The 27,710-nt window shown below is 44.6% G+C and overlaps 1 long non-coding RNA gene across 1 annotated transcript; it reads right to left on the bottom strand.

Moving 5' to 3' along the window:
* Positions 1 to 206: 206 nt before the first annotated feature.
* On the bottom strand, positions 207 to 27,710 carry LOC137419312 (uncharacterized). Its single transcript, XR_010982825.2, has 2 exons — positions 27,120 to 27,710; positions 207 to 1,487 (listed from the first exon to the last, which is right to left on the bottom strand). It is a non-coding gene; the product is annotated as an uncharacterized LOC137419312 (long non-coding RNA).

Here is a 27,710-nt window from a genome sequence, read left to right as displayed (position 1 = left end):
ACCTTGCCCTTCGCCGTCAGGCTCGGGTAAACCGCTGAGCCCCATCCGTGATGGGGACTGGGGCTTGAGACAGTGTCCCACGAACGAGGAATTCCCAGTAAGCGTCAGTCATTGGCTCGCGTTGATTAAGTCCCTGCCCTTTGTACACACCACCCGTCGCCGCACAAACATCACAATGAAACACAATCACAATTCACAGTGATATGAACAGTGATGTGGCTTTTATTGAAATTCTAAAGATACTGTTTTGATTTTGATGATTTACGTGTGATATGATTTGACGGATGTTTATATGAATCGTTTAAAATATAAAATTTCTGCCTTCAATTTCTGATATTCTGCCTTTTCAATTCGGCTTCCCAATTTAAGCCCCACTCGTAGGGCGGGTACCGTTGCTAGTGAACAAAATGCATGGAAGGGGATGGACATTATGGAGACTATAATATAACAAATTAAGTTTGGCAATGGTACCATTTATATTATATAGGTGCAAAGACATGACTCATATATATATATATATATATATATATATATATATATATATATATCATCACTCATATAAATATATATCATCTATATATATAAAAGAAAGTTTTTGTTTGTTTGTTTGTTTGTTTGTCTGCACGCACTAATCTCCTGAACGGTGAAAGATAGAAGGAAACCTCTAAAACAAAAAATGTCGGGACGGGCCCCGGGAAGGTTATAGGCTAGGTGGCAAGGCCGGTCGAGGCTGCTTCAGCCGGGCTGGGCCCATTTTGCAATTAAAAGCTGAGCTGAATTATAGTAGTCAATCTTCTACGGCCGCGAGTAAAAGCTGAATTATAGGAGTAAATTCATTCAAAAAGAACCCGGGCAACGCCAGGTGCTTTCGGCTAGTATATCATATTAGAAAGTACAAAATGAGAGGATTTGAATCATTTGATGACCCCTACTCGCATTGTCCAAAGCCTCTTCCTTTCTTCCCCCTCTCCCATTATCTTCCTCTTTTACACGTCATTTTCTTTTCTGTAATCTTTTCCCCACCTGTAAAATTTATTACTTTGACTGTACCCACCACATTTAGGACCTCATCAGTGGAAGCTTCACACAAAGTCCATCCAGCAAAATCCACTCACAGCTCTTCATTTCTCAAACGCTGTGTTATACAGGCCCACACAGACCAAATTGGTTTTCTTGGTAGCATGATCTGGACTCCACAGTGCCCTCCAACGTCTCAACGACCAAATAAGTCCGATTGATATTACCATGAGAATGCCACAACCCACCAACAACCCCACATGCAACAGCAGTTGGACTGGTGGATCGGTCTGAAGCGATGCTAAAGGACTGCCTTCCCATGTCTCTTTAACACAAGGACTCTCTCCAGCATCGTTCACAGCCACAACACAAGCAACATAGCGCTGCCAAGACCTCAGGCCCTCCAAGCGGTAGTGACGCCACGTGTGATGCAGAAGTGGTGTTTGCAGTTGTTCCCCACCTGCAGCCACCTGTAGGTGCAGAGGTAATATAATTACTCGTCATTGACTAAAGAGCAAAAGCACAATAGAAAGCATAATGAGGTCATAGATATTCACATTGTTGCCACGAGCAACGGTACCCGCCCTACGGGCGGGGCTTCAATTGGGAGGCCCAAATGAAAAGGCAAAATATCAGAAATTGAAGGCTTTTTTTTATTTTAAACGATTTATATAAACATCCGTTAAATCATATCACACGCAAATCATCAAAATCTAAACAGTATTTATATAATTTCAATAAAAGCCACATCACTGTTCATGTCGGTAAATATTATTCCATCGTGTTTGGAAAAACTGGAAAATTGGAAAAATTGGGAAATAATTTGAAAAACAATCTAGCCTATTTTACTCCAGGGAGTCCCAGGATTACCCACCCAAAATTTCGTTGCGATCGGTTCAGCCGTTTTTGCGGTACCTTGGAACGGACGGACGGACAGACATTTGGTGAATTATAGTAAGATAAACATAAATTATTTAAAAGATAACATTAGCCTGGGTTCTAATCTCGAGCCAGCTATAAACTTCATCCTGTTGTCTCGTCTTCATCCCTACCTCGGATGGACGTTAAACCTGGCATACTGTATGCCAGGCATACGCCAGCATGCAGCATTAGTTGGTGGAAGTTAGAGTTACCAAGGTGTCCTTAAAGCTAAGAGTAGGCAAGCTATCGCCGACATCCCGCACAAATTAAAATCTTCTGCTCAGCTACCTTTGCAACCACCGAGAAACCAATGGTGTAAATTACTGCTATTTATTGCTATGGGGATGCTTCTGGTGCTTTTTATTTTTTGTTCCAAAGAAGGGTAAGGCCCGAAACATCAGCTTCACTTTTATTCACAGCGGATCAATTACCATAAGGTATTTTATAATCTTGTTTGCTTTGACAGGACTGAACCTGCCTTCAGGCAGAGCATCAGAAAGAAAGACAAATTGCCTCATGATTTAACCATAGGTTGAAGGCAATTAGTAGATACAATGGACTGCAAAAAGTATTCACCCACCTCCAAGGTTTTCACATTTTGATGCCACCTGAGCTTATTTCATGATGCTTTCAAATCAAACCGAACATAAGTATTCAAACCCTTTCCCTCACTCTTTCGGTGTATTCAAACCCAAAGTCACTTTTTTTTTTTTTGTATACAACATCGAGGCTCGTGAAAGAGCTAACATTAATCACAAAAAGTCAAACCGACACATAAAACATATAACATGGGGAGTGGTAGACAAGATGGGGAGAGAGGGGGAAGGAAACAAACACAACATTTGAGAGCAGGGACAAAACCTTGACCTGGACCCACTTTGACCGCTGGTAGACCTAGATTTTTTTAAATGCCGTGAACAAACTTTAGTCACAACACAACAAATAACATTTGTGGCAAGTTTGGTCACAATCCCATCAGCGGTTTCGGAGAAGAGGTTTCAAGTGTTTACGGACAGACAGACTGACGGACTACGTGCCATCGCATAAGCTCCCCTGGACTTCGTTCCAGGTGAGCTAAAAAATTAAGGCCCCCCCCCCCCCCCCCACTTATCTAAGGAGTTTTAAGGTGCAACTCACTTGGTCAACCAACAAGGCAAACATGAAGACCAAGGAGATACCCAAAGAAGTCAGACATAAAATGGTGGAGAAGCACCGTTCAGGAGAGGGTTATAAGAAGATTTCCAAGTCACTCATTATCTTTACTCAAAGTAACAAGTCTTAGTTACTTTGATTACTGTGAAATCCATCATTAAAAGGTGGAAGATGCATCATACCACCCAGACTCTGCCCAGATCAGGTCGCCCATCCAAACTCATCAGACGAACAAGCAGGAAACTTGTTCGGGATGTCACTGTAAATCCAACAATGATATTTAAATATCTGTAAGGCTCTATGTCTGAGATTGGGGTCAGTGTTCATCAATCAACAATATCCTGTTTCCTTCACAAAACTGGCCTCTATGAGAAGGTGGCAAGAAAGAAACTATTACTGAAAAAGACTCATCTAAAAGCTCATACAATTTGCGAAAAGGCATCCTAATGATACTGCAGGCATGTGGAGAAACATTTCGTGGTCAAACGAAGCAAAAATTGAACTTTTTTGTTCTAAATTCAAAGTGTTACATCTGGGACAAGCTTAACATTGCACATCGCTCAGTCAACACCATCCCTACTGTCAAGCATGGATGTGGCAGCATCATGTTATGGGGCTGTTTTTCATCAGCAAGGACTGGCAAGCTTGTCAGAATATAAGGGACAAAGGACGTGCAAAGTACAGAAGAATCCTTGATATAAACCTGCTTGAGTCAGCCATGAATCTGAAATAGGGTAGGTTTTAACTGGGATTCATGTTTCAGCAGGACAATGATCTGAAGCACAAATCTAAAGCCACACTGGATTGCACTTTAGCATTTGCCATTGGATGAAGCAGAAGTTTAGAAAGGGGGGATAACATTAACCTCAAAAGAGGGGGATAGGGTTAGTATTTATTTATTTATACATATTAGATACACAAATATCAAACACACACACAGAAACACAGACATACCTACACACACACACACACACACACACACACACACACACACACACACTGGAGGTGGATACTGTTACGGGCCTTCCCCCCCCCCTTTCCTCTGGTCTCGGTGGACCTCTGAACCCCGAGAGGGTCCCTGGCAGAAAGATGTGTTATCCCTGGTTGAAACCCAGCAGATAACGTCCCTCAATGGAACCAGCAAACGAAACAGCCGAACCAATGATGCAACCACACCAAGTTAAAAGCAAACCATACGACAGACTTGGCATTTAATATGGAATATATTTTTTTTCTTGACTTGGGTTTACTTTCTTAACTCAGTATATTAGGCTCCGGGCCAGGTATGGTCCATCTGCACCCCCCCCCCCCCCCCCCCACAACTCTCCGACCCTGGGTTTTTCTGAACCATTGGGGTGTCCTGGGGTGGAAATCAACTGGTAACAGTAAATAAACTTGGACTCACTACCCATTTGGTACCTATATTGGATGGTACCCTCAAAACAGCATATTTTTAAATCCGCGTTGCGCCATATTCGACACACGTGTTCTTTTGGTATTTGTGCCTGCTAATATTAACTCAGAATAAAAAGTTATATACCAAAAGAAAGCTGTTCATCTACTGATCATCATAGAATATTGACACATTACTTATAATGGTACCTTAATGGTCATAACTAGTGCTGAATAGCAGTACCCCACTTTAACGTAACATAATTCGGTATCGACCGTACTATTTCATCTTACACACATAATATGAACACATTACACCTGATATGCTTACATATATATTTTATTGGCTTTCTCCTGTATATCAGCTTTAATTTGATACCAGATACATCCCCATAGCTTCAATTCTCTTTTTTATACAGCGTGTCAAAGATACTACCGGTATGGGGTGATATTGTAGGCGATGCTGCATTTGTCAATTTACAAATGCTGCCACGTATATCATGTACATATATGTTGGACACATGACAAAATCTATGTATTGTTAATATGTGTTACTTAATATATTGTTGTATTGATGTATCACTGTAGTTTATTGGAGGAATTTTGACGAAAATGGCATGCAGATCCTTCCATGTTTGTATCCTGCGTAAATTGAGATCATCAGATTGTACAATTATGTTATTTAAGTGTCTCTTACAGCGACAGAACGAGTCAATTAGTTAAGTTAAACACCTTTTTTGAACCAGTAAAACGACTCAATCTCAAAACTCTGAACAACATGAACAAAAGTTCCAAGACCAAGACCTCAAAGAACAAAGTCACCCAGTTCAAGCACCAGGGAAACGTTGCATTTCAGCTTTTGCTGAAATCGCAAAATCAAGGGCTACAACTTGACCTAAAGGAACTGATGTCATACCCATTAACTCCAGTACCATACAGCTTGGCGACCGGAGATGGGTACCTAGCAAAGACAGACAAGGCAAAGGCATTCCAGCTCCTGACCAAGGACTGTACTGACATCACTGTACCACAGGCAAGGGTCACCCTGACAGTGTATGACGGAAATGCCACCTTCTACTATCTAAAAGACATTCCTAACAACTTCAGCCAGATCTGTTCCAAGGTCTTTGACATCATCAGTAAGACAGGAGATGTGGTGTTCAGCACAGATCAATACCTACCTGGATCAGTGAAGTCGATGGAGAGGCGACGTCGCGGCTGTGGAGAAAAGTTGATTCTAAAAGGAGAAGCTACAAAGAAACCGCAAGATTGGAAAATGTTTCTCTCGAACGACGAGAATAAAATCCAGTTCATCCGACTGCTACTCAGGCTCTGGAACAGTGACCAGTATGCTTCTCGGTGCCATGGTCGAAAAGTGATCTTGATATGTGAAGGGAAGGCATACCAACTCACATCCACAGATGGTCAGACAACAAATGCCAAAGAGTTGCCTCAGCTGGAATCGTCTCAAGAAGAAACAGACTCGCGCGTGATATTATACCTAAACTACGCCAGGAGCCAGAAATATGAGTTTGTTCGAGTGAAGAGCCCAGACTCGGATGTATTCTTCATCTTACTGCACTACGCCGCATCGATAAACGACATAAAGATACTGTTTGACACAGGCACAGGAAACAAGCAGAGGCTAATAAACGTCAGTAAACTCGCAGCAGACTTCGGCCAAGAGAAGAGTACTGCTCTTATGGCACTTCACGCCTACAGCGGTTGTGACAGCACTAGCGCTTTCCGAGGGATTGGAAAAATCAAACCTGTTAAAACGCTGCTTCGTCTGCCGCAATACATCCCTATTCTCAACAAGCTTGGAGATACGTGGGATGTGCCAGAAGAGCTGAACAATCAACTAGACAGCTTCACATGTGCCATGTATGGAAGAGGAAAGGTATCACACGTTGATGATCTGCGACTCCTGAGAATAAATGAGCTATGTGCCAAGGAGAATCGTCACCTACCCTCAGGCAATGTAGACATGGCCAATATTCCACCATGTATGAGGAGCCTCACACAGCACATCCGAAGGGTCAACCACCAAGTGGGAATTTGGAAGAGAGCTCACGTTCCTCGACCAAGGATTCCCAAAGCAAGTCCAGGCCATGGCTGGGAAGAGGAGAAAGGCTGCCTGGATCCTCTCTGGTATGATGGAGACATGCTTCCGCGTGAGCTGGCTGATATAGCTCAGGTCATGTCAGACGACGATGAGAGTGATGATGAATCAGGTGATGAAACACCTGATGATATGGATCGTGTTTTGTACAGTGATACCGATGAAAGTGACAGTGACGATGACTGATCATGATGGACATATGCCATTCGTGCAAGCAAGCCAACTTGACTGCACTCATGCAGTGTTTGACTTTTGTTGATAATTAACAAAATGCAATTGTTTGTTTGTGTTCTTTTGAGAGTGGATACTTGTATTATATGATATAATGTGGTTAACTGAGTGTACGACATACATATGTAATTGTAGGGATAAAACTGACTGTTAATATTATTATGATATCTGTTGTTGAGCAATAATGTTTGGTTTATCATCAAAATATTCGATACTAAAAATTTTTTCAATGGGATGTTAAAATTTAGTTTCAAATAAGAAATATTTTTACTTTTACAGTAAATATTCGAGCATTACATTGTTACTGTTCTGTGGAAGGTGTTTGACCCAGTGTATGAATATTAATATGATGATATTAAAAACTACTGTGATTAATAAACAAGTTTTTCTTGTTTAATATGTTAATAAGATGGCAGTATGATTATGATATTCGATTATGAATGACATTTATAAGTGTAATAGGCAGTTCTTTTGAATATAGACAAAGACTGTTACCGAGATTATATGATTCATGGTTCCCGCGAAACAGGTAGTATCTTTGACACGCTGTATAAAAAAGAGAATTGAAGCTATGGGGATGTATCTGGTATCAAATTAAAGCTGATATACAGGAGAAAGCCAATAAAATATATATGTAAGCATATCAGGTGTAATGTGTTCATATTATGTGTGTAAGATGAAATAGTACGGTCGATACCGAATTATGTTACGTTAAAGTGGGGTACTGCTATTCAGCACTAGTTATGACCATTAAGGTACCATTATAAGTAATGTGTCAATATTCTATGATGATCAGTAGATGAACAGCTTTCTTTTGGTATATAACTTTTTATTCTGAGTTAATATTAGCAGGCACAAATACCAAAAGAACACGTGTGTCGAATATGGCGCAACGCGGATTTAAAAATATGCTGTTTTGAGGGTACCATCCAATATAGGTACCAAATGGGTAGTGAGTCCAAGTTTATTTACTGTTACCAGTTGATTTCCACCCCAGGACACCCCAATGGTTCAGAAAAACCCAGGGTCGGAGAGTTGTGGGGGGGGGGGTGCAGATGGACCATACCTGGCCCGGAGCCTATATCAATCTGGTGAGTTTCTTTTACACTTTGGTGATTTATTTGTTAAAAGAACCATGTCACTGATTGTCTGTCGCAGCAAGAAGTCAACAATAGGATTATATCAAAGGTGGCGTGGCAAAATGTACGGACAGGTGCATTTGATGATTGGCTTCACAGTCGGGTATACAAGGGTTGTTGCGTTCTGTATTAGTGGAAAACAACTGCTGCCCTTCTCCAAAAGTTATTGCAGCTTCCTCTGGAGATGGTCCGTCAACTCGACAATGCTGTTTGTCATGGAGTGGTGGCTTTACGAAATTACGGCATGAAACAGCGTGCTATTGCTCGGCAGTATGGCATCACTCAAGGTCAGGTGTCAAAGATCCTGAAACGAAATGCTCAGAGGGGTGTCCCTACTCCAATACCAAGGCCAGGACGTCCCCGCAGAACCACAAGGAGGGATGATCGCCAGCTGCACCGGTTAGTCCGCAATGGCCGTACCAAGTCAGCTAATTGGCTTAGGGCTGAGTGGCAGCAACTGACAAATGTGCCTGTATCCAGAAGGCTAGTCAACCAACGACTGGTTCAAGCAGGCTATCGTGCCAGGCGTCCACTGAGAAAGCCACGCCTGACAAGACAACACCGCCAGCGCCGATTGCAGTGGGCCAGAGAGCACCGTCAATGGCAGCCAGGGCACTGGAATCACGTGATCTTCAGTGACGAGTCTAGATTTCTGGTCTATCGTCAAGATGGCCACGTCCGGGTGCGCAGACAAGTGCATGAAGCCTACAACAAAGATTGTATAGTGCCAAGAGTCCAAGCTGGAGGTGGTGGGGTGACCGTTTGGGCTGCTTTTCATGCAGGGGGCAAAACTGACCTGGTTGTTCTGAATGGAAACCTGAACCAGTTCAAGTACAGGGCCATTCTGGAAGAAACATCGCTTCCATTTGCTCGTGCAGCCTTTCGAGGAAACTTTGTCTTCCAAGATGACAATGCATGGCCTCATCGTGCTCGCATGATCCAACACTTTCTTGCTGACCGTGGTGTAGAGCATATGGAGTGGCCTGCCATGTCCCCGGATATGAATCCGTTAGAGAACTTGTGGGCAGAATTAACGCGTCAAATCGACCACTTGGACCAGCAGCCGACCTCTGTGCGTGAATTGCAGCAGGCTATTGTCACTGCATGGCAAGCGATTCCTGTCCAAACCTTGGCAAATCTCGTGAACAGCATGCCTCAACGTGTACGTGCTCTCCTGAATGCTCGTGCGGGTTACACGAAGTACTGAACTGTAATTTTACTGTCCGTAATCCCAGTCGTAATTTAACTTTTGTTTTTGTTAAAAATAATTTTGGCTAATGTGCAAAATAAAGAGATACTTCTGGAAAACGTACAGAAGTTTAACACAGTACTGTCCATGAATTGAGTTCGATATCAGTTGACATCACTTTCAAGGATCAATTTATTTGTTTCGAAATGTCAAATGTGGTTTTTGTTTCTTTTAAAGGTCACATTAACAAAATCTAGAATAATTTCAACATAATTCCAATGAACTTTTGGTTCTAAGACATCTTGAAAAGTAAGTTCACACCCACAAAAAAAATATTCCATATTAAATGCCAAGTCTGTATATTATAAATCACACACAAAGAGCCATACACTATACAGCAATGGGGCAATCACCCCTACTTTCAAATATTACGATAATATCCTTGTCAAGCCCCTTAACCTCACTCATGGCCCCTCCCCCAATGTCTCTGCTCTCCTCCAAGGCGAAGTCCCAATGTCTCTGTGTGCTCCGGCGATCGGGGAGTCAAGGCCCGGTGGTCAATTGAGGCGTGGATGAGCGAGACGACCCCGAGGTCACGTGCTCAGCCCCCAGCAGCACAGCGGTGGCGAGGAACCTCACAAAGGTGTGCTCCCTCCCGCGATCGGGGAGTCAAGGCCCGGTGGTCAATTGAGGCGTAGACGAGCGAGACGACCCCGAGGTCACGTGCTCAGCCCCCAGCAACACAGCGGTGGCGAGGAACCTCACAAAGATGCGCTCCGACGTACACGTTGCGATTCAACCCGCGGGCCTCCGTATAATTCTCACGTGTCCCTTTCTGGCACAGCCGTTCCCGGCAATCCACCAGGGAATAATGTCCAGCCGACACGACGAAAGCCGGTTCATGGCCGGGTGCTCGCGTGGCCAAGATGACGGACGGCTTTCGCTCCCACCCGGATTCTCAAGGCCTGGATCCTCCGGAACCTCAAGGAAAATACCCGACGACACCGGCTCCACGCACTCCGGCGATATTTCTTATCGACCGAACTTCCCTTCAAGGACGCAAAGTTCCCTCGCCCAGTACGTCGAACGCTCGGCCCGGAGCTTCAACCACCACCTCTCCTTTTCCTTTGCTCCACCTCTTCCGGTCTCGATCCGGATTTCCGGCCACATTTTACCAGGAGCGCTTTTAAATCTTTTACTCACAACAACCCTTTCCCTTAAGTCACAATAAGCATACTATCTAGGATACTTCGAACCAGCAACACTACTCATAACAACAATCATTAAGGCCGAGTCCATAACACTTCCCCCCTTCAGGAAAGAAAGTTTGACCACAGTGAAAACTTTATTTGCAGGCCAACTTGTAAACAAACCACCTATTGCCTCCTGATAGCACGTTTTCCCGGGAGGCCGAGCTGAGTATTCTCTACATGGACGCCTTTAGGAACGTGAAGTTCATGGTTAGTCCGTGCAGGAAGGTTTACTACATGGACGCCTTTAGGAACGTGGCGTTCACGGTTAATCCGTGCAGGAATATTCACTACCTGGAAGCCTTTAGGAACGTGGCGTTCACGATTAATCCGTGTAGGAATTTTGGCTCGGCTGCTCCGCAGCATTCAGTGCTTCCACTCTTTCTAACTTCCCTAAGATTCACGGTTGGACCACCTGTCACTGTAGTCACGTGAATAACGGTCTCCTTCTCGGCCGCTACCCTGATAGTCGTCCTTTCGGGAGCTGCCGTAACTCTGAGAGCCTCCACAGCAATATCGGCTGCGGCCACCACCAACACTACCGCCAAGTTGTCCTCTTCTGTAGCCCCCTCGACGCCAACGAAATGCCTTCTCTACTGTTATGGTCCGACCCTCCAACTCCTGGTTATTCAGATCCTTTTCTGCATTCCGGGCGTCCTTTGAGTTTTCAAATGTGACAAAGCCAAACCCTCTTGACTTTTGGCTCTGCCTGTCTTTTATCAGCAGCACTTCCAAAAGCGGTCCATATTTGTTGAAGGTAAACTCCAGAACCTCTTCCTTTGTTTTGAAGTTCAGTCCACATACAAAAAGCTTGCCACCTTTGCCTCCATCCCTGACTGGTGTGGTGTTATTTCCCATATCGGACTTTTTCACAACCATCAGGTTACTAGAAACTTGACCCCCGGCCAAATCATTCCCAACCACAACTGATACTCCCTCTCCAGGAAGAGTGGCTTGCAACCCCACGGTGACCGGTCCTGACACCAAATCAGACTCTAGATTGATGACATGAAGGGGAGCGCTAACCCAGCCACCGATCCCTTGTAACCGAACACTATCACCAGTTGCTGTACTCTCCGACAATGGCAAAATGCCTTCAAGCATTAAGGATTGACGTGCTCCTGTGTCCCTCAATACCCTAACAGGTCTTGGGTTAGTCGAGTCTCCCTCCAGTGAGACAAACCCCTCATAAATAAATGGTTGGTAACTCTTCTGCGGGTGATTTCTCACGTTTGCCATCGCATTCGGAGTTGTACTAGTCAGACTCCGGTCCTGATTTTCCTTTCCCAAAGCATGACAGTGGGACATCAAGTGTCCTGGTTTATGGCAAAAAGCGCAAGTAGGCCCGGAGGAGAACCTCGTGGTCTGCCTCGAGGCCCACGGAGGATACGTCTGCCTTGAAACCGTTGACTTCTGACCTCTAGAAGTCGTGATATCAGAGTGGTCCTCCTCTCGAGGCCGCCCCCATGAATTTTCGTTCTCCGCCCCTGCCGTACCATAGCTCCCCTGGCTAAGTCTAGACAAGAAGTTGGGGTTGCGGAACCCCATCCTGTGGGTTAAGGCATAGTCATCTGCCATGGTCGCTGCCTCATACAACTTTGGTACTTTCCTTTCCTCCAGGTGTATTTTAATGTCCTCGTGGACACACTGTTGGAATTCCTCCACCAGGATCAATTGTCGCAATAGTTCGAAGTCTTTCCCAACTCCTTTCGAATCGCAACACCTATCAAACATGGTTTCTTTCAATCTGGCAAACTCCACGTGGGTCTCACTCTCCCTCCTCCTGGCATTCCGGAATTTCTGCCGGTAAGCTTCCGGGACCAATTCATAGGCTTTGAGAATGTGTTTCTTCAATACCTCATAATCTGCACACTGGTCAATCGGTAAAGCCGAATAAATCTCTTGAGCTTTACCCACCAGAACACTTTGCACTAGTATGGACCAGTACTCCTCAGGCCAGTTTAACTGTCGAGCCACTTTCTCAAAGTGTGGAAAGAACTTGGCTACCTCCTTCTCATTGAAGGGTGGGACCAGCCTCACATGTCTGCCAACATCCCAGGTGTTCTGACTAGGTGTCGTACCAGTCAGCAGGGATGGTGCCTCTCCCCGTTCTCTCATTAACTCCAGCTCCTTGACTTTAATTTCCTGCTGACGTGCCAATTCACGGTCCTTTAACTCCCTTTTGGCTCTTCTCTCCTCTGCTTCGAGGTCTCTTTCCACTCTCCTTTCCTCTCTTTCCACTCTCCTTTCCTCTGTTTTTTTGTCTTCTAACCTTTCCTGGAGTTCTCTTTCCACTCTCCTTTCCTCTGTTTTTTTGTCTTCTAACCTTTCCTAGAGTTCTCTTTCCACTCTCCTTTCCTCTGTTTTTTTGTCTTCTAACCTTTCCTGGAGTTCTCTTTCCAGTGCTTTTTCTCTTTCCTGGCTCCGTAATTGCATCTCCAGTTTCCGGAGCTCCACATTTTCTTGTTCTTCTGGTAACCAATCCCAGGCTACCTCTTCCCATGCTTTTAATCTCACCATAGATTGTATCACCACTGTCTGCAACTCTGCCTTCTTCATATTAGTTCGGACCTCCAAGCTAAAATGTTTGGCCAATTTCCAGAGGTCCGATTTTACTAACGCTCTGAACTGTGCTTCACTTGGGGTCACCGTAAACTTCTCTGTGTCAAACGCCATAGTGACTACTGGTAACACCTGTTAACCTTCACACAAGAAATTTCTAACAAACAAAAACAAAAGTATTATTATTTATTTTTTTTGTTGTTGTTTGTTTTTGGAAAAAAATTGGGAATGTTGGAAAAAGTTCCAAACTTGGGAATTCTTTCCCAGACTAAATTTAGGAATTTTTTTCGATCCCGGACGCAGACCCAATTGTGAGTCCACGAATATCAATTGGACGAGCCCCCAATTTCTGTTACGGGCCCCCCCACCCCTTTCCTCTGGTCTCGGTGGACCTCCGAACCCCGAGAGGGTCCCCGGCAGAAAGATGTGTTATCCCTGGTTGAAACCCAGCAGATAACGTCCCTCAATGGAACCAGCAAATGAAACAGCCGAACCAATGATGCAACCACACCAAGTTATAAGCAAACCATACTATATTATAAATCACACACAAAGAGCCATACACTATACAGCAATGGGGCAATCACCCCTACTTTCAAATCTTACGATAATATCCTCGTCAAGCCTCTTAACCCCACACGGCCCCTCCCCCAATGTCTCTGCTCTCCTCCAAGGCGAAGTCCCAATGTCTCTGTGCGCTCCCGCGATCAGGGAGTCAAGGCCCGGTGGTCAATTGAGGCGTGGATGAGCGAGATGACCCCGAGGTCACGTGCTCAGCCCCCAGCAGCACAGCGGTGGCGAGGAACCTCACAAAGGTGCGCTCCCTCCCGCGATCGGGGAGTCAAGGCCCGGTGGTCAATTGAGGCGTAGACGAGCGAGATGACCCCGAGGTCACGTGCTCAGCCCCCAGCAACACAGTGGTGGTGAGGAACCTCACAAAGATGCGCTCCGACGTACACGTTGCGGTTCAACCCGTGGGCCTCCGTATAATTCTCACGTGTCCCTTTCTGGCACAGCCGTTCCCGGAAATCCACCAGGGAATAATGTCCAGCCGACACGACGAAAGCCGGTTCACAGCCGGGTGCTCGCGTGGCCAAGATGACGGACGGCTTTCGCTCCCACCCGAATTCTCAAGGCCTGAATCCTCCGGAACCTCAAGGAGAATACCCAACGACACCGGCTCCATGCACTCCAGCGATATTTCTTATTGACCGAACTTCCCTTCAAGGACGCAAAGTTCCCTCGCCCAATACGTCGAACGCTCGGCCCGGAGCTTCAACCACCACCTCTCCTTTTCCTTCGCTCCACCTCTTCCGGTCTCGATCCGGATTTCCGGCCACATTTTACCAGGAGCGCTTTTAAATCTTTTACTCACAACAACCCTTTCCCTTAAGTCACAATAAGCATACTATCTAGGATACTTCGAACCAGCAACACTACTCATAACAACAATCATTAAGGCCGAGTCCGTAACAATACTTTGAGGCCTAGTTGGTCTCCGTTCCATCTCCTGAAACCCATCCACTGGTGGAGATAGCAGCCAACAATAACAACGTACACACACATACATGCACATACGGGCACACACATGTACACACACACACACACACACACACGTGGATACTTTGTAATTTTGAGACCCGGGAGAACTCTGTTCCCCCTTCTAAACCCGCACATCGAGATAACAACCAACGAATGGCTGAAGAAGAAGAAAATTAATGTTCTTCAGTGGCCCAATCAAAGTCATGACTAGAACCCAATTGAACATTTATGGTGAGACGTGAAGATTGCAGTCCATCGACGATCCCCATCAAACATGGAAGAACTAGAGCAATTTTCATGTAAAGAATGGGCAAAGATTTCACCATCTCACATCTCACGTCCTTGCGAAGTCCTTCCTGTTCATTTATGTACATTTTACTTCCGTGTCGGTTTGAGTTGATTTGTTGCAGGGTCGAGGACGTCGGGTGGATCCGTGAAGGTAAGCGCTCTTCATTCTCTCCCTTCCCCCCCCCCCCCCACGCGTATTCTCCGCTATATTTTGACCGAACGCCTCGGAGTGTTAATCTCGTTTGGTCATCTGTGGCACTCTGTGGTGTTCACTACAGGGTCGTCACACAACAATACTGTATTTATAAAATATTTGTAATATTAAAAATATATAATTATGAGTAAAACGAAGAAAGAAAAACATAGAGTTAGAATTTCTAAATTTCAAAAATCAATTGCTGAAAAACAAAGGACAAATATAATGATAATACAGTGTAAGGATTGCATTTTGTAGGTAAGATGGTGTTCAACCGTTTTTTGTAATGACTAAATCATAGTTCAATAAACACCAATTATTATTTTAAATGAATCTTTTTTTCTTTCTCATTATATATATACTGTTTATATGGTGGTGACTAAGCATGGAAGAGAAATGGAGATGTGTGAATGGTGTGTATGTGTGTGTGTGTGTGTCAGTGTGTCTGTGTGTGTGTGTGTGTGTGTGTGTGTGTGTGTGTGTGTGTGTGTGTGTGTGTGTGTGTGTGTGTGTGTGTGTGTTTGTTGCAGGAGTTGGTGTGGTTTTGCATGAATGTGTTTTTGTTTGAGTGGTGCATGTTTTAAGGGTAGGTGGTCGGTTGGTTTTCTTTTTGGTGTGTGAGTGAGTGGATGAACGGCTGTGGATTCTGGGGGTGGAGGCGGTTTTGTTGTAGCCTGTGTTCTCACTGGCTGGGGGTGGGGAGCCATGCACGGGTAATTTTTTCTTTTCATTTCAAATTGATGCAAAAGTTTCGTTTTCAGTACCAATTTGAAGGTAAGGGCCTATAGAACAATTTTGTTTCGAGTGTCAAGGACTCAGATAAAAAATGGGGCTTCTGGGGACGTGGGGGGTTCCCGACCCCCCCACCGGCCAATGCGAAATATGGAAACTGTTATAACTTTTGATTGGATGATCCGATCTGAACATATGAGGTATGTATGGATTCAGGATCAGGAGTAGCAACTTGTATTTCAAGCACATTGCCCATAGAAGCAATAATTTTTACCGGTATCGGTGCATATCCACAAAAAAAGACCAAGGGGCATAGGCCCGTTAAGCTGAAACATGTTTTTTAAAAATAAACTGGACAATTATACTCGGACCCAATGATATAGTGACATTTTTATTTATCTTTTAACTGTGCTACAATATGGTGGTGAGTAACTGCTTAGACAATTGCTTGAATAACTCCTTGAACAATAGTTTTAATAAGAAAGTGGCTAACAAATCGACCATATATACATCTCAGTATTGTAAATTGTTCTGGTCCAGCTACTTCTCGCATTTGCAGTTGCACAGACGTGTGCACTTCAACTTTGCCCTCATGCACATGCACAGAGCGCAGGTACTTGTGCAAGTGCACTTCACATCCAGGTGGAATACATCCTTGGTGAGGGGCAGCGAGGTCCAAATGGGAAGCAGCTTGCCGTCCTCTTCCTTCCACCCATGATTAGTGGGGTTGTTGACAGGCATCATGGACCTTTGGGCTGTTGTCCAGATGCTCGCTTGGAAGACACTCCTTTTGAGATGTTGATCCAAAGCATCACTGGTTGGGGGAATTCTCTCCATGTCCCTAGTCTTCTGTGAGAACACCCTCAATCGGACAAGGTCAACGTCATTGTCCTCGTTTGACTCGTTGGAGTACAGCCTCCAGACAAAGTTCGTTGCCACTTCTTTCAGCCGTGGCGATGTTTGGAAAGAGTGTCGACGATAGTTGCAAATTCCTCCATTAGGGATGGCACTTCGTGCATCAACTTGCAGCAGTATCGCTTACCCTTAAACTTGAAGGAAGACGTGCTGTCTGATCCAGTGAATGCGTGGAAGAGGGCCATGGCTTTGCGTGGAAGAGGGACATAGCTTTGCACGTTGTCGTGCCCAGGTTTGTGGCGATAGTGTTCAGGGAGATCATTCTGGTTGTCTTTCCCGCTTTGAAGGAGATGCAGATTTCTACGGCCGGATTCAGAGCCTTGATGTAGTGGAAATTACTCAGAAGGATTACGACAACATCTGTGTCTCCAGTATGAACCATCCCAAGTGACGATATTTGGAGGGCGTGGAGGAGATGTAATAGGACACGAGTGCCAGCTTCCTCATGGTTGCATTGATCCATTGGTGGACTGTTTCCAACATGGTGGACTTGATCACCTGCAGTGATGCAGACATCCTTGTCATCTGGGAACTATCCTTCTGTTATCTTTTTTGACAGGAATGAGAACAGTTCCTTCTTATTATCAACGTTCGCCAGAAACTTCTGCCAATTTCCTAGGATCTTGGCAGTACCAGATACGCGTTGTTGGGTGCCTGTTCCTCGTTTTTCCCTTGTGCCTCCTTTGATTGTCAGTGCACGATACTGATCCCAGACAATGTCTGCTCTTGTCGATCTTTTCTAGTCATGGCGAACTCTTAGGCAGAATACCTTGTCGAAATATGAATCAAAGGTGTTTCCTTGGACAGCTGTACCAGGAAGTGAGTGTATCAGTACTCCACCGTCAATAACAATGAAGTCGTAAACATCTGGCGCAAGTAGCTCCTCGTCGACAGAAATGGCGCTACTCGTTCTGGCTTCCACGATGTATCTTACTATAATTCACCAAATGTCCATCCGTCTGTCTGTCCGTCCGTTTGAAGGTACCGCAAAAACGGCTGAACCGATCGCAACGATATTTTGGGTGGATAATCCTGGGATCTCTTGGAGTAAAATAGGGTATATTGTTTTTCCAATTTCACCTTTGGCCTCCAGCATTTTCAGGTTTGGACTCCCGCATAACGTTATTTTCCCGGGTGCCGCACAAACGGCTGCACTAGGGTGTTTCAATTTTCCGAAGTTGCTATTTTCGTGACACTTTTCTCATCCCCTTGGTTCTATTCATCTAAGTGACTCGTATGCCAAATTTTAGATAAATTGAATAATATTTAGAGGTTGCACACTTCTGTCACTTTTGTATGGCTTCAGCACTGCGCACGCTGTGTTCAGATTGCGTCAGTGTTGCGTCATACGGGTCACTCCTCACTTGATCTTACATTGGGACAGCAAATTGTTGCCGACAGTTGTCACCGGGTTTGTCAGAACTCTGGAAGACCGAGTTGATGTTCTCGTAACCGGAAAATATTTTGAACATCTGCTTGGAGTGCCTGTTGCGCAGGATGGAACTGGCGAGCAAATGGGACGAGTCGTCATTCAGGAGTTGAACCGATTCGGTATACGTGACCGTATCATTGGTCTCTCGTTTGACACTACAGCATCAAATACAGGACTGATTCAAGGAGCATGTCTGAGGATTGAGAAGGAAGTTGGGCGAACTCTGTTGTGGCTGCCTTGCCGCCATCACACCCTTGAGCTGATCTTGAAGGGCATCTTTGAAGAGTGTTTCCGCATGCCATCAAGTGGTCCTGAGAGCCAGATCTTTTGAAAGTTCTGAAAACGTTGGGATTTAGTCGATAAGAAGTCATATACGACCATACTGGACAAAGAAGAGCCTGTCCAACGGTTTCTTGAAGACCAACATCTGAAAATGGTTGACTACCTTCAAAAAGTCTTGAAAGATGCAAGCCATCCACGAGAAGAGTACAAAGAGTTTTTACGTCTGTCTCTCCTCTTTCTTGGAGGTTGGACTGAAAGTGAAGTCAAATTCAGGGCTCCAGGAGCCCTCCATCAAGCAAGGTGGATGGCAAAGGCCATAAATGCACTTAAGATTGTCCTATTCAATGAACAACTGGAGTTGACATTAATATGCTTATATTCATTTCATTGTGTTATGTTCAATGTTTTACAATTCTTTCGATGTCTTATTAATTTTTATTTTGCAAATAATCTTCTTCTTATATGAACTGGAGTAAAATTTCAAAAGTGTGCAGACTGTGCAACCTCTAAATATTACCTGATCTTTCTCAAAATTGGCAGACATCCTTTCCATATCAATAGGAAAGAGGGCATGAGCAAAGTCAACAAAAATATCATATTTTAATTTTAAACCTATAATATGAAACACCCTAGGCTGCACCGATCGCTGCACAGCTGCACCGATCGGCTCCACTGATCACTGCACAGCTGCACCGATCGGCTCCACCGATCGCTGCACAGCTGCACCAATCGGCTCCACCGATCGGACTCGGTGACCTCGGACAAAGACCTTTTATAAGGACATGGGTTGAATCCCTACTTGAGAGAATGCCAACCCCCTCCCCGCCATCACGGTCGTCTCTCCAACTCACAATCCCACGAGATATGCGGAAAGGACGAACCAAAACCAATTATCTTCTTTTTTATTTGTATATAAACATCATTAAAAGTAAATAATGACCTCGGCCAAAGTTCAAACGACGTGGGTTTCATCTCCACATGAGAGAATTCCACATAGCTATTTGGGCGGTGTATACGCTAACAGATCGCTGTCTCCATCGATCTTGCCGAGGCCGTAAATCCTATTGGCTCAAAATCCTTTTAACTGTTGACTTGGTAGTTTTTACAATGAAGGAAACATTAACAATGTTTTTAAAAGTTTATTTTGTGGTTAATTTGTGATTGGAGTTATGTTGTTTGGAATGAAAAAAGACATATTGAGTTCAAGTAAATGACAACATGCCGTGATGGTTTCTACTTCCTAAACGTGAACATCGCGGATCGCCATATGCAGATTCGCCACGGACCCACGATCGATGTTTCTATACGTGAACGTACCCATTTGTTTGCGAACGGTACGTTTATCATGGAAGTCCTTCACGAACTTGCTGTCCATGTCTGACGTGCGACTGAGGGTGCTACAGGAATGTGGAATTTATTGGTTTCATGCTTTAGCATTCGCCGTTTCTGCATTGCCTGTTTGCTTCTGGCCTCCCACCCGTGCGTAGCACTAGCACGGGTATCTCCCTAGTAGATAATAACCAAGGAAGTGGGAAATTCGCCTCGGTTTTTTAATAGTAATATCATTTTCGAAATAATGATAACGTAACGTTAATATTCTAGTAAATCTAATCGTAACACTAATCCCTTCGTAGTGACTGCAAACTTACTGGAAGTTAAAATATATCACTTTTGTGTCCGTTTCATCATTACGTCTATGATGTCATTACTACGGCTGAGTCCACCGACCAACATTTTAATTTACAAGTACACCCGCTTACTACGGGAGCTGTAGGAAGGGTCGGTCATTCCTCTTTGGGGTATATCGATTACAGTCGATCTATAGTCGGGTCTGAAGAACATTGGGTGTGTGTTCATTTCCCAAGTTTCTTGTGGCGAGATGGTCAAGTGGTTTAAGCATTCGAGCAAGCACTCCATTCAAAACCCTTAAGGAACGGCTGGCTTGGCAAGCGTTAGCTAGCAGCTTGGTAAATGAGCACACCTCCAACCTTTGTGGGGTATATAGAGCACAGTAGCTCTTCACTCAGTTCTGTAAGTAAAACTTACCTCAAGGATGTCGGAATTCCTCCAAATTTCTTTGTTTAATGTTATGAGCAGCATTAGCGACTGTTTAAAAAGCTAATCATATGTGTTTGTGGTTTATAATATTTTACAAGCCCGGCTACGCTGCTGTTAGACTTTGTCTAATTTATTATTGATCCGATCAAGCAATGTACTTGTCGAATTATGACGTCATGATGAAGGCACCGATGACATCATCATCAACTTATGTTATTCCTCATGGGGAGTACTTGAACATGAGCCTTGTTTCAACTTTTTCCATTGAGCGATTTGGGAGATATAGAGGTGTAACGTTTTTCCAAGATGGCGTCCATCGATCAAGATAACAGCAAACCTTGTGCATGCAAAGAGTGACCTCTATATCCCAAACCGCTCGATGGAAAAACCGCTTCAGCTGTTTAAGGTTTGCTGTTCATCCCTTGTTAGGAGACGATTGTACTCTTCAATGAGAGCAACTGCATACACCAGAGTACAGCTGTACTGTATTCAATTAACTTAAAAACAACTTCAAAATGTGCAGTACATAGCAAGGTCATAGGTCAACTGTAATGGTCAAAATCACAAGAGCAGTGATTGGTCCGGTACAATGCAGAGATGAGATAGGACTCGCTGATAGGAGCATGGCGTGATGTCGGCGGATGACGTAAGAGCCCTGGGTACAAAAGACTTAGGTCCCGACATTTTCCCTCTCTCCGGGCTGGCCTCCATTATGAGCAGTTGTATATCCCTCTCGCTTCCTGGTATTCGTGGAAGGCGAACACAGTTGCGCATTTTGTCTTCGTGGTCCCTGGCTTTCATGGGTTCGAGCGACCACATTGTCCTTTCCTTGGCTCGTCGGTGCTGGCTGTGCGTCGTCTGGGTGCGTTGAGAGACGTCGGTACTGTGTGAAGCGGACGACGAGGACGAGCGTGGCTGGAGTGTACGAATGGCGTGCTAAGGCCTGGTTCCCGCACACACACTGCGCGCCAAGGTGTGTTTTCCCACACAAGGACCTCTTTTTCTGTTTCTTAATTTTCTTAATTTCTTAACGTGCGTGTCTGCATTTCTTAATTAAAATCGGCTGTGACGATTCCCGACGGGGTTCAAGAGCCGCTCAAAGCAGAGTACAAAAACAAACACGCATTATTTTCCAGTTATTTTACCCCTTGTGTTGTATACGAGTCCGTATAGACGGTCCCTCGATTAGGAATTTTAGTTTACCGTGCATTCTTTTGTTACCGGCATTTCTTTCAATAAAGTATTTTTCAAAAAAGTATTTCAATAAAGTATTTCAATAAATAAGGTATTTTTGCATTATAATTCCGTGTCGGTTTGAATTGATTACCAGGGTCGAAGATGTCTGGTGGGATCCGTACAGTTAAGAGCTTCGCCGCCCTCATCCCCCACACGTATTCCCACTGCCATTGGATTGAACGCCTCGGAGTGTAAAACTCAATCGGCTATCCGTCTCCAGGGGTGTTAACTCCGGAAACGCGACAATAATATTATTTAGCACCGGTTTCCCTCTTTTGGCATTCGTGGGGAATCTGTGCATTTTCAATCCCTTTTCCGACCGATTATTGCAACCAAAGGTACCGCATCTCGTCATTTTGTTAGAATGGAACCGGCTGATTTGTGGTAAATGGACCCAACATGGCGTACATGGCCCACGTGACCAGAATTCCCAGACACGCCATGACTGGGCTCTATATATACAGACACGACTCTCGACATCCCTCGCTCCACCAACATTATAAAAATACAGTATTAGGGTTCATTTGACTTATCTTGGAGCTTTTTCGAAGTTTTGTTTGCAGGGAAAACATTTTACAATTACCTCGTCATATTGAACTGCTTAGAAACTAAAAAAAATAAAAACAACTTATGATAAATATAAATCATATTCAAGTCACCAATGATCTGTCATTTAAACGAGTAAAAGTGTAATTAATATTCAGCAATATTTTTTAGGAAACTGGTTTGATTATATTCACAACAAAAAACATGAAAAACTAGAACAATGCGATTGTGTCGCCAATATACCTCCACATAGTGCCACAACGGGTAGTTGTTCTCTCACTTTCCTAAAAATAAACAAGTTTGATTTAAATCCCTTCAGCTGTTTTCAAGTATCACCTTTTCACCAGCGATGACAGGTTTCACATCGATCGGTGAAGCGGTTTCAGAGAAGGGATTTTTTTTTTAAATATCGGCTAACATGCTAATATGGTTGCCATACCACATGACATATGACCTTAAATATGTACACTCTGCATATGTATGGGTAGGGATCACGTTTGTGAAGTTTCGTGTTGATCGGATAAGGTTAATTTTTCTATCCAAGATGGCCGCCAAACCACGTGATCTACGACATAATTTTCAAACTATATGCAACAGTGCTGTAGATTCTATTTGTACAATTTCGCATCAATAGGGTAAGCGGTTTCAGAGATATAATTATTTAATATTTTCCTTCAATCCAATATGGCTATATAGGATCCCTGGATCCCTGGTGTTGGGCTAGCGGCTAGGGTGCCGGCTTAGGATCCTAGGATCCTGGGTTCGAATCCCGGTCAATCGCTGAATTAACGCCAGGGGGGTTGACTCAGCCTGTCATACCTTCCGAGGTCGGCTAATTGAGTACCAGTTCACTGGTAATTCCCTGCTTGTCGTTAAAGGCGGCAAAAAGGGTTGGCGTCAGGAAGGGCATCCGGCCGTAAAACATTGCTTCAAAAAGGGGACCGAAAAACAACAACAACCACAGTTCCCGAAAAAGGCCAACCCCCGCTTGCGGGGAACAAATGGCCTCTAAAGGTTTTTTTTTTTTTTTAATCCAATATGGCTGCCACACCATGTGACCAATGATGCTTTCTTGATAATCTTTTAATCGCCATGCCTAGTCAATGACACGTAAAGTTTCGAGTCAATCGATTTGGTGGTTTGGGGGAACATTTTTTTAAAAAGGTTTTAGGTTAAATCCAATATGGCGGCCAAACCATGTGACCTATGATGTCATAAATTAAATATTTCAATACAAATGGCTCATCATGTGCATGCAATTTCAGATTTTTCGGATAAGGAATTCGATTATAACATTTTTGGCTGCTATACCACATCACCTATGATGTCATCATTATCATGCTTTTGTTCCCCATTGGGAGTACGTGACAATGTGGCAAGTTTCAAATTTTTCCATTCAGCAGTTTCTGAGAAATAATTTCTTAATTACTTGTTTCTTCCAAGATGTCTGCCATACCACGTGACATATGACGTCACAATTGTGATTAAAAAACGTAATCCCATAATGCCAACCGGAAAACATGCCTCCGGCCACCTTCGGGGCAGAGGCATAAAAATGTTATCTGCAGTTCATTTCCCTGCGCTTGCGAAGCGAAAAGTGGGGTTAAGCGATCAGCGCGTACGAAACCTATGATGCACGTGCGTCTGCATTTCTTAATTAATTTCCTCGGCAACTGTTGGTGCGATGGACACGAAATTTTCGCCGTCGCATGCGTCTACTCATGTATAATTTTCTTCGTGATAATTATGACGTCATAAGTCACGTGGTCGGACGACATATTGAAAAACCATAAAACGTTGGACCTCGATATCCCAAACCGCTTGATGGAAAAACTTGAAACGTGGCTCATTGCAAATAACTCCGCATAGGGGAATAAGTGTTTGAAATTTCTTGTGTGGTCGACGCAACAATATTGGAGAATGTAAATTGATGACGTAATCGGTCACGTGGTCTGGCCGCCATATTGGAATTGGATCAAAGAAAAAAACAACTTAATAAAGTGAATTGATGGCTCGCACTAAGTCGACTGCGCGAGGTAAGTATTCGATGAATACCATCTAGTTTCTCAGGAAGTCGAGCGTGGAGCGGTTCCTGATGCCGAAATGCCTTGGGTTGAGTGAAGTAAATTATTCATTTCGGACGTACTCCAACAGCAGAGCAAGTACCAGCATCCTCGTTCCTTGTGAGTTGTGAATAATCAGTAATGTGCGCTGAAAGTGAAATAACGACCTGGAGGTGAACACACGCTCACCTAGAACTATAAGCGGTCTAGTCTGGGTTCGAATCCTGGTGTTTCACAAGCACGATGAATGGTCATCAATGTGTGTGCCCGTCCCTCGGATGGACGTTAAGCTGGGTGTCCGGCGTTAGTCGGTGGACGTCAAAGATCCCACGGTTCCCTTCGTGAAGAGTAGGCGAGCTATCCCCGGCACCGTGAACAATTTCCAAATTCCTGCCCTAACTACTGCTGGGACGGCAATGGCAAACAACATAGTATAATCCTTGCTGAAGAAGCTGCTTCGGAAGCACTGGCGCTCTGTGAAGTGTATGGACTATACCGTAGGGTGGTTCTTCGTGTATGGACCCCCCCCCTACCTCCCCCGTGTGTGACCCACCCCCAAGTGTGTGACCAACCCCCACGTGTGACCCACCTCCACGTGTGTGACCCACCCCCACGTGTGTGACCAACCCCCACGTGTGACCCACCCCCACGTGTGACCCACCCCCATGTGTGACCAACCCCCACGTGTGTGACCCACCCCGACGTGTGTGACCCACCCCGACGTGTGTGACCCACCCCCACGTGTGACCCCCCCCCCCCCCGTATGTGACCAACCCCCACGTGTGACCCATCCCCACGTGTGTGACCAACCCCCACGTGTGTGACCCACCCCCACGTGTGTGACCCACCCCCACGTGTGACCAACCCCCACGTGTGTGACCCACCCCCACGTGTGTGACCAACCCCCACGTGTGTGACCAACCCCCACGTGTGTGACCCACCCCGTGTGTGACCCACCCCCACGTGTGACCCCCCCCCCCGTATGTGACCCCCCCTCCCCCTGTGTGTGACCAATTCCCCCGTGTGTGACCCACGTACCCCCTACCCCCCCCCCCCCCCCCGTGTGTGACCCACCTGCCTAGTGTGCCACCACAATCCGAGATCTATAAAGGTTACAGCTCTCACCGACTTGTTTTAATAAATAAAATGTCATGATTAAATCCAACATTTGATTAAAAGATGTTTGATTGATATCGTCATATTTTCCACAGCACAAGTCGGAAACGGCGCAGTTGAAATGGCCCTGAATGGAGAAACGAGATGCACGGACTTGCGAGGTGAATATTTGTCATTATTCCAGTACATAAATATCCTGAGTGTTAATTAAGATGGCTGCAGTAAGATCAGAGAAAGACGATTCATGAAAGTGTGCACGAACAACATATTGATGTGAACCCTGGTGTAGAAGTTTGAACACACTGGGGAATTACAATCGACACCACCAAAGGTTGATGGAGGTTATGTTTTCACCTCTGTCTGTGAACAAAATTTCTGAAAAAGTTGCGAACAGATTCGGACGAAATTTGGCAGAGATGTAGCGTATGTGAGAAGGACGAAATGATTCGATTTTGGTGAAGATCTGGATTCGGATCCGGCTACTAGAATTTTTAAAGTGATTCTTCACCATTGGAAGGTGGGGCCAAAAACGATACAAAGCAGGATATCTCAAAAAGTTATGGGCAGTTTTGGACGAAACTTGGTGGACAAGGACAAAATGAATAGATTTTGGTGAAGATCTGAATATGGATTCGGATATGAGAGTTATTAATTTTTTTAAGTAATTCTTCACCATTGGGAGATCGGGCCAAAAACGATACATAGCAGGATATCGCAAGATGTTATGGATGGATTTGGACGAAACTTATTGGGCATGTGTGTGACAAGGAAGAATCGTCAATTTTGGTGAAGATCTGAATATGGATTCGGATATGAGAATTATTAATTTTTTAAAGTGATTATTCACCATTGGGAGATCGGGCCAAAAACGATACATAGCAGGATATCGCAAGATGTTATGGATGGATTTGGACGAAACTTATTGGGCATGTGTGTGACAAGGAAGAATCGTCAATTTTGGTGAAGATCTGAATATGGATTCGGATATGAGAATTATTAATTTTTTAAAGCGATTATTCACCATTGGGAGATCGGGCCAAAAACGATACATAGCAGGATATCGCAAGATGTTATGGATGGATTTGGACGAAACTTATTGGGCATGTGTGTGACAAGGAAGAATCGTCAATTTTGGTGAAGATCTTACTATGGATTCGGATATGAGAGTTATTAATTTTTTAAGTGATTCTTCACCATTGGGGGATTGGCTCAAAAACGATACTTAGCAGGATATCTCAAAATATTGTAGACGGATTTGGACGAAACTTGTTGGACATGTGTGTGTGACAAGGAATATTCGATTCCATTTTGTGTGAAGATCTGAATATGGATTCGGATATGAGAATTATTAAATTTTTAAAGTGATTCTTCACCATCAGGAGATCGGGCCAAAAACGATACATAGCAGGATATCTAAAAATGTTGTGGATGGATTTGGACGAAACTTGCTGGACAGGTTGTGTGTGTGACAAGGAAGAATCGATTCAATTTTGGTGAAGATCTGAATATGGATGCAGCTGGTAGAATTTTTAAAGTGATTCTTCACCATTAAGTGATATGGCCAACCAGGAAGAGGTATGCTCTCTACTGAGTGCCGTTCTAGTTCTGGAGAGTGATCATTCAGGCCACAAACTCAGTGGACTAACACCTGACCACAAAAACCAATCTTCTTACTTTTAATTTCTTTCAAGTTTGAAAAAATGTGCTGTGTCGACCCCGAGCTGAATAACGGCCGTACCTGGTACTTGATGTAAAACGCATCGACAGCTACACCCGGAGCACACCAGCGGATCTCAGCATCGTGCGGACCCCAACCTTTGGCGAGCCACACATTCGGAGGTTCAGGGCAACCCTTTGGATTCGGGGGGCACGTACAGCCCGTGCTGAGACTCAACTCCGGACATGCCCGTTGGCCATGCAGGCACGGATCGAGAGCACATTGAGGCGAGGACTCACTTGGATGCGTCTCTCCCTCAAACATCTCATCATCTTGCAGTGGAACCTCTAGGACATGTACCGTGGCCATCCTTTGGGCGAGCACCGTGCCATTGGTGAAGGAAGGGGCTTTGGATTTCCTCGCACACACAACGGACCCCCATAGCACGAGGCACGATAACACCACTTCGTTGCACCGCCACATGCTTCACACATTCAAGACCATGTAGTTGGCGATCGCATTTCTTTCTCAATCGTTTTGCAACACTTAGTACACTCCCCACAGGCATCTAGGAGGGGGAAACAAGTGGAGCTCAGCCTCCTCCTCCTATTACTCAAACAGCTAGTAGAGATCCCCCAGACCGTGCCCTGAATCTTACTCCTACACCCTTTA

This window comes from Myxine glutinosa, chromosome 1, assembly GCF_964187855.1.
Source record: "Myxine glutinosa chromosome 1, kmMyxGlut1.1, whole genome shotgun sequence".
NCBI classification, from domain to species: Eukaryota; Metazoa; Chordata; class Myxini; order Myxiniformes; family Myxinidae; genus Myxine; species Myxine glutinosa.
Note: the sequence above shows the minus strand (reverse complement) of the source record. Positions and strands in the feature narration are given on the sequence as shown.